Raw genomic sequence first — 7,678 nt, forward strand, 5'->3', positions numbered from 1 at the left:
CTGTGTTGGTTAATATTACCTCCCCAGGGCCTGTTTTGTGCTAAGCCCCACTTCTTTTAGGTCCTTCCACTCTGTGCTGTTTCTGTAAACATTGGAGAAGCAAGATCTTTCTAGCAAGGGCAACATTGGCTCGGGATAAAGTGATCGACGTTGGTAGTGTTTTTATATCCAACCAACAGAGAGCAAAAGAAAGAAAAGAGTCAGAACCAGCATACATGGACGAGAGAGAACACGAGTGATTTCTCTGTATCAACTCTCTTTTTAAAGACAAGATTAATGGTCACACATAAATACAAATATAAATAAATATATAAAGCCAAGCACCATAGACTCCACGTTCAAAATGTAAACCATGCCTTGGAAACATCGATGTTTATTTTAAGCAACTGACACTCAGGGAGAAGAAATAAAAAAAGGGAAAAAAAGGAAACAAACAAACCGTGTTACTGACAAGTGATAGGATATTCTATTTTATATCTCGCAGATATTTTACAGCCCCAACATTTCTAGGGAACGCTTTGGAATACTTCTGGTCTGGTTTGTCCATAAAAAGCCATCTTTGTTCTTATGTTTTGAAAATACATGCGGACCAGCCCCGAGCATGTCGTATTAGGGATCTTTGCCTTGAGGAAGAAGCACAGGACATCAATGTCCCCCACGTCCGCCACCCTCACCCCCCTGGAGCCCTTGGAGAAACGTCCTGGTGCCGCTTGTAGCCAAATCAGCATTGCCCTTCGTGATCTATGGGCACTACTGTTTGGGGCACGTTTGAATGATGATGCTGTAGGGGAAACACCGTCTGGCTGTGCTGTCGGCTGCTGATGCCACTCCCAGGTGCCCAGGAAGCTGAGCTGCTTCCGCCACTCGTCCCAGAGCCTCACCTCGCCTAATAAGGTGAGGGGGGCCCTCTGAGCTCTCACCTGTTCGGACCAAACAAGACGACCCAACCCTGGAACTGGGACACAGCAAAGTGCTCCCAGGACCAGGGTTGGCCAACTCTGCCCTGACATCAGGGTGTCTTGTCTGTTGTGGCAGGCTCTGTGCCCACCCTGGTGTTTATGTCCCCCATCCGTTTTTGCCTCGGAAGCAACAACAAGACTCAGATCGTAGTAAAGTGGCTCATCTCCCATAAGTCCTGGAAAGCTGGCCATGGCCTCCGTGTCATGGGAACAGAAGACAAGCCGGCGGTCCCGGTGGAGGTGGGGAGAAAGCAGGGCGTGGATGCTGCTGCTGTGGCTGCCGTGGACCTCTCTCGGCAGGGCTGGTGTTGGTATTGCTGTTCTCCCGTCAGAAGGGGCCCGTGCCCTTCCCACTGTCTCCTTTGTCTCTGTCAAGCCCACCCGGTCTCCAGGAACGCAGCTATTTAATTATCGGCTGCCGTTACCTCTCCGTCACGGATCTCCCGACTGTGTTCACAAGTTTCTCCCTGTCGAAGAGAACAATAAGCGGGTTTTGTCAGCACGATCTCTCCCAAAAGGGTGTGCGTGCGTCTGTGTGCCTGCACGAAGCTGGCACCATTTCCAGCGTGCACTGGAGCCCTCCCCTCACGTCGACCCAGGACTCCGCGGACTCCAGGAACTGGCAGAGATTGCGTGACCCACTCGTTAAACGTGGACGCTGTTAAACCTCGAATTGTGTAAATGTACCGTTGAAGAAATTATATTCCAAACAAAGTTATTAAATACTCAAAGCTCAATACTTCCTGGTCGTTTTACCACCTTTGACTTTAACTGCATGTCCTCTTGAGGTCAACTGAGATCTATTTGTCTCCGTATGGCAGGAACACTCTAGAATGGAACGCACCCGCTCGACTCTCCACAGCCCTGCGTTCAGTGACTTCCCCCGGGGAGCCTGAAAGCAGCTGTGGTTGGGAGCATTTACACCACGGAAATTGGCAAAAACTACAAATCAAGGCTTCAGGCGTTTTGTTTAGATCATCTTGGCTTGACAAAGTAATCGCAACATTCATAATGCATTTCACATTTAGGTACCGTGTCTGTAGTCATTACGTTATGAATGTTATTTTTTAAGTGAGGATGTATTCCTTCCGTATATTGCAAAACCTGTTATCTAATTCAGCAAAGAAGTTGCTGATGCCCCTGAAGAATGAATAAAGTTCCAAGGTACGTCTCTCTTGATTGTTTCCCTTTCGTCTTACCGGCTAACTGAAAAATATCAACCAATATTTATATCAGACATCACTTACTCATCACCTGCAACTTGCCTGTGGATTCAAGAGTTCGGCAAAAATCAATGAAAGCACTGGGTGAGAATCAATTGGGTCCGTGGCCTTTGTAATAAAGAATATTGTGTATTTTTACTTGCAAATTCCGCTCCAGCATCCTTCCTTTCTATCGGCAGGCTTTGTGATAAACGGACGCATGTGTGCTTACACATGCGTGCTTTCATTTTTGGAGCTGTTGAGCATTTAGCAGAATACTGGCTCACTTAGGTCGGCTGCTCACTTCTGGAAGTGTGTGAGGAGTCGTTGAAATGGCGCACGCACACATGCCCGCCCCGGTGCCTGGCCCAGAGCCGCCCAGCTGGCCGTGGCCATGGGCTGTCATCGTTTCCGTCCCTGTCACCGTCGGGGGGAGCAAGATGGTTTATGCTGATACAGGACTCCTCCTGCATCGTGGGCTGCCCTATGCGCCTGGTTAAAGCTGCATGTCTGTAGTCCCAGGATGTTAATTTTCAGAGCGTAAAAATATTCCACGGCTAGCAAACTGTGGGTCCTCCCCTTTATTTTGATATTTATGGCTCTTCCCACAGCTCGTTCAGAAGTCGGGCCGAGGCGGGGGATGGGTGTCACGAATGTGGAGGTGGCTGGTCACCCCACCCCCGCCCCCAAACACAAGCCTTGCCTCCAGATACAATCAGGGGCTTCGTCTGTTCCCTGAAATGAAGCCTTTCAGCACAGTTTACAGGGACGGCTTCGGCTCACACTCCCTGACCTTTCAACAAAGATTTGAAACCTTCGGAGAGCTCCGAAATGATGCGCACCACAAATAGCCACCTGAGCACAGACAGGGAAGGAGAAGACTTGTGGCTGTGCTGTGGGGAAGGACCCAGGGACCTTCCAGAGCTCAAAGGACACCGCAGGCATGTCGAATTTGAAGGTCGTTTGTCCTCGCGAGAGCCAGGCGTTGTATCTCCCAGGCCTGTGGCCTAAGAAGTGCCCTGGTCCGGTGAAGGGGATGGCCTCAGGGTGATCACAGTCTTCTCCGCTTGCACACCCTCATGTATTTCTTGTTATTCTAGTTGCGTACTGCATTCAGACAGAGGTTGCCAATAAAGTTTATTGTAGGAGCAAAGTGTCAATATCTGTAGTACCCCCCGCCTAGGGTGCTTGTAATTAAAATGCCACAGATAGTCTGGGAGAGGCATGAAAATTTGATGGCAAATTGATTTCAGGTTCATCTTGAAATTTGTCCTCAGCTGGACTCGATACTCCTGGCAGACGTGGGGTGGCTTTTGTCAGGAGGGTCTGCTAGGATGAGACAGAAATGTCTTGATCTGAATATTAAATACAGCATGCTGTTTATGACAGATTATTCGTTTCGTGCTAAAACACAGGGCTCCTTCTCCTGACACATTCTTCTCCATTGAATGTGTAAGACGGGATTGCATAGATCCACTTTGCATATGAAAAGAAGTTGCATGAAAATTTGCCCGGCACAAGAAATAAAAGAGTTTTAGGAACACTGGCTTCGAACGCAGGGTATTCTATCCAACATTCTAAACTTAGAAATGCTCCTTGCATCTAATTTAAGAAAGCTAGAAAAAGAATGGCGATCAAGATAGTGTAATCAACTCTCACGGCCTTAGAGTGTTTCCTCAGAATAGCATGTTACAGAAAAGGGGGAAGAAGCCATATACGTGAAAAAAAAAAAAAAAATCCCAACGTTTAATAAAATAAATTGCTGGTTCCTGTAAACTTGCATTTATGCATCACATTAGAAAAGCCATTATCCTTAGGTATTGTTCATGCAGAAACGCACTGTGATGATAATATAATTTTAAAGGTATATCCGTTTTCAGAATTCAATTTGGAAAAGGGTTGAGGGAAGAATAACGTTGAGTTTTTGAATGTCTTCAATTTTAAAAAAATGTGTTGTTCAGTCGAATTAAATCTGTTCAGGAAAACCCATTTTACAATCTGGAACTATTTATTTGGCAATTAATCGTATTAACGTTCGAATCCGAAGCAGGCTTAGAAATGGGGTTTAAAAAAAGCAGCACTCAGACGGACCGCGTTCATTCATTCACACAGCAAACGCGTGCGGAGTCCCTGCGATGTGCAAAGCGAGGCTGGGTGACCAGAGATTTTTAGGTGGGACTTCTGTGAGAACCCCCGCCCCCCCCCATTTCAGGCCATCACGCCACAACTGCATCCGTGGCAGACGATTAATTTTTGAAACATCGAATTAGCCACGTGAAAATCTGCCCCAGCTGACTTCAAAATTAGCAAAGGAGGTTTTGTGTCATTCGTTTGGAAGCACAATTTGAAAATGGAACCAGAAGCAGTTCCATCTACCTCCTGATGAGCGGTCTGTTTGGAATCACTTGCTGGAGGGGTCTAGACCTACATCTTTCTCTGTGTTACAACTCAGGCAGTCGTAAGTACTCAGGCCCATCAGCAAAAAAGAGCCCAGCATATGTTCTCAGGTCATCAAAGTCGCTCCTTTGCACATTCAGGAGATATTTATGGATCTTTTATTAGGACAGTTTTTATGACCCAAGATTAAAAGTTAAAGTTAAATAATAAAAGTAATGAAGATGTGCCTTTGGAGGCTTCAACTAGTTTGTGTTTTCACCCGTTTGTCAAGGCCCATTGAATTTTGATGGTAGCATTAAAGACAAAAAAACAAAAAACCAAAAGGATGCCCCGATTCATTTAGGAAGGGTATGAATGAACAAGTTAATAAAATAACTTACACTCCAGAGATGCTAATTTATATCTTCTCTGTGAGTATAGGAGACCGTTCTCTCCCAATGTGGCTCCTTTAACATTCTCAAGAAATACTGTGGGTAACGTGTGATAAAAGATTTAATTGTTTGGTCCTAGCACCTAAATGTCAAGATAGAGCATCTTCAGACCTAATCGGTATGTTTCCGAGAGAAGCAGTCGGTAGAAAATAATGCTTCTTGGGGCTCCTCCAAGAGTCTGTTTTAGATTCTCAAGTATATCTTATTGTGAGGTTGTTCCTTTTGGACGGAGACCTTGGTTCAAATTCAAAGTGAAGTTTCCCTGTAGGGTGAATCAATGATCCAGTGAAGGCAGTAAAATAGTACAGCCTGACCTTGCACTTGGGTTGTCTATTAATTACACTGACATTTATAATACCGAGGGTGAAAAAAGAAGGGTTCTGTGGTCAAAACTATTTCAGAAATGCAGTACTTATCAGAGCCTTTTAAATGCAAATGTGTTTTCTACCTCTCTAAGAAGGGGAAAGAATAATAGTATTTTCCAAACTTATATGTCCATTGTTTGTCACCCACCCCCACCCTTTTTTTATTTTATATTTTATGGGACAGCCTTAAATGGAACATCCAGGGGATAGATGAATATTGTTTTCCAAACATCTTACCACTCAGCTTCCACTTTTTTCCCTTATGTGATCATTCTGTGGGACCAGCCTACTTTGGAACATCCACTGGAAAGCTTGCTTTCAGCACAGGAGTCTGTTGCTGGTCCCCGTTCACACCACATTATCAAGATGAATCATATGTAAAATATGTGTGTGTGTGTATTTTTTTAATTCTGTTAATGGAATGACTGACAATCCCCCATTCCATAACATCACTACAGCATTTAGGAAGACTCTTCTCTATTTACAGGTATCAGACAAAAAGAGTACTTTTCACAAATAGCAATCTAGTCTATATTGTAGAGCCTTCTAAAAGGAACTGGTTATGGTATCTTTACTACCGCACTTGCTTTGACTTTGTTCTTTAGTAATTAGATAATTACGTATAATTAGCACATTAATTATGTGCAACAGCTGCCGTTGACTGTGTGCGTGTACAACTGGTTGGAAACAGCTTGTGAGTTCACTCTCAGACCTGAGAAATGTTTCTTCTTGGCGTGTTTTCACTAATTTTTTTTTCCATGTGTGGAGGCAAAGAGCAGTGCAGGGAACTAAAAAGTAACAAGGATTGTTATATATTATTAAGTGGAACGAGTGATTTAAAAAACAACATGCACAGGATAATTTCCTTGTTGTATAAAAATATGGGCATAGAAAATGGATTTACATAAATAACGTTACTGTAAGTTTGCTGCCTGCCTCCCTTTTCTCAACAGATATTGATGAGATATCGATTATGTGCCACTCACCGTGCTGGTCCGGAAATATAGCACACAACAAGATGGCCATTGTGTTTGAGAATCAGAGGCAATTTTGTCATTTCCAAAAAAAAAAAAAAACAAAAAACCAACCTTCTGTAGTTGACCACTTCCTGTAATGAATTTGTCACTTTTATAATTAGAAAGAAAACCACCTCAAATCATGTGGGATGTTTAAGATAATCCCATAAAAAGCCTAAGGCTAGGCACATAGTAGGAGCTCAGTAAACACGTACTGAATTAAATGCAGTTATATTTACATTTGAAAGCAGCACTGACATTAAACACCAGCTCTCTTGATATATCTGTATCCGTACCTGTATGTGTACCTGTAGATCTTCATGATTTATCTGGCCTCTCATTCATCTCGCTGGAAGTTCCCCTGGGGAGGGACGATGATCTGCACATGGCATATGGCCTTTCTCCGAAGACCTCTGTGGACACCACTCAGGCTCCATCTCTGGCCAGACCCGGTAGTGTTTAGGCGAGGTGGAAGGGCGTCCATGCACCCTATCACATCATGGTGTCTCCCCATCTCCCCACCCATCTCCCTCGGCCACCTGCCTTCGCACCTGCCAGACTCCCCCATTCCTGCCCGTTCAGCTCTTCAGTAATAGATTCTTCCATAAAGGTGGCTTTGCAGAGGGCAAAGTATCCTCCCACAAGTAAGTCAGCACATTCACTTGAGAGAGAGAGACAGAGACAGAGAGAGACAGAGACAGAGAGAGAAAGAGAGAGAGAGGAAAGAATAAAACACCAGTCTTGGCATCCCAGCAAGATAAAAAGACTCCTGATGGTGAACCGTCTTTGCTCAGCAGGAAATTTTTGCTTTGATAGGCCTCTCTCTCTCCCTCCCTCCCTCCCTGCCCTCCAAACCCCCTCTCTTTCATTAATTTTTTTTTTTTACAAATTAAATAATACCATGTGCTTACCACAATCTGTGACACCATGCAAATGAATAGCAAGAAAAAAAGTTCATGCCATCGCCCTTTCTTTCTGCAGTCCTCAAGCTGCCCCCGTAGCCCACTGACCATGGCTAACAGTCCACCAGGAGTTTCTCTGAGCTCTTTCTCTGAGCTCTTCTGTCCTTTCTCTGCCACCTTTCTCTGAGCTCTTCTGTCCTTAAAGGGACATCTGCTGCAAATGTAGGGAAGGTTTTCTGTTTGCCTTTACGAGAACCCTCCCCCGTTTATGTCCCCTACACTGCCTTTTGCTTATCTCCCTGACCAATACATCCCAGACGTCCCTCCAGGTCAGCAGATAAAGAGCTAACTCATTTCTTCTAATAGCTGCATAATATTCCATAGTGTGGATATTCTATGATTTACT

At 44.6% G+C, this 7,678-nt stretch overlaps 1 long non-coding RNA gene across 1 annotated transcript; it reads right to left on the bottom strand.

Annotated features, from left to right (window-relative positions):
• Nucleotides 1–426: 426 nt before the first annotated feature.
• On the bottom strand, nucleotides 427–7,372 carry LOC131499377 (uncharacterized). Its single transcript, XR_009255839.1, has 4 exons — nucleotides 7,282–7,372; nucleotides 6,922–7,031; nucleotides 6,667–6,809; nucleotides 427–1,426 (listed from the first exon to the last, which is right to left on the bottom strand). It is a non-coding gene; the product is annotated as an uncharacterized LOC131499377 (long non-coding RNA).
• Between the last annotated feature and the right edge of the window lie 306 nt (nucleotides 7,373–7,678).

This window comes from Neofelis nebulosa, chromosome 17, assembly GCF_028018385.1.
Source record: "Neofelis nebulosa isolate mNeoNeb1 chromosome 17, mNeoNeb1.pri, whole genome shotgun sequence".
NCBI lineage: Eukaryota > Metazoa > Chordata > Mammalia > Carnivora > Felidae > Neofelis > Neofelis nebulosa.